The sequence below is a fragment of the Elephantulus edwardii genome, unplaced genomic scaffold (assembly GCF_000299155.1).
Source record: "Elephantulus edwardii isolate Elephantulus edwardi_28Jun2011 unplaced genomic scaffold, EleEdw1.0 scaffold00035, whole genome shotgun sequence".
NCBI classification, from domain to species: domain Eukaryota; kingdom Metazoa; phylum Chordata; class Mammalia; order Macroscelidea; family Macroscelididae; genus Elephantulus; species Elephantulus edwardii.
This window is the reverse complement of record NW_006399785.1, coordinates 9,587,804-9,588,318: the sequence shown is the minus strand read 5'-3', so window position 1 is coordinate 9,588,318 and position 515 is coordinate 9,587,804.

Here is a 515-nt window from a genome sequence, read left to right as displayed (position 1 = left end):
TTTGACCAGTGTCTCTTAAGTTTAGTTGTACTGTCTCCAAGGGAAGGTGACGTGTCCTGTAGAACTTCTGTGTAGATTATGGTTTCCTTTCTGGCCTGAGGGCTGCAGTCCCGAGGGCCCGCCGGTTTTCCCTGTGGACTTCACCTGATGATATGCATAGGAATCAGATCGACTACATCTGTGGAAGGAACCGCGGGAGAAGCTCAATATCAGCTGTGAAAACTAGACCGGGGGCTGATTGTGGGACAGACCACCAATTACTCATATGCAAGTTCAAGCTGAAGCTCAGGAAAATTAAACCAAATCCACAGGAGCCAAAATATGACTTTGATTTCACACCACCTGAATTTCAGAATCATCTCAGGCACAGGTTTGAGGCCTTGAACACTAATGAGCGAAGACCAGATGAGTTGTGGGAGGATGTCATCCAGGAAGAGTGCAAACGGTCATTACAAAGACAGAAGAGGAAGAAAAGACCAAAATGGATGTCAGAAGAGACTCTGAAGATTGCACTG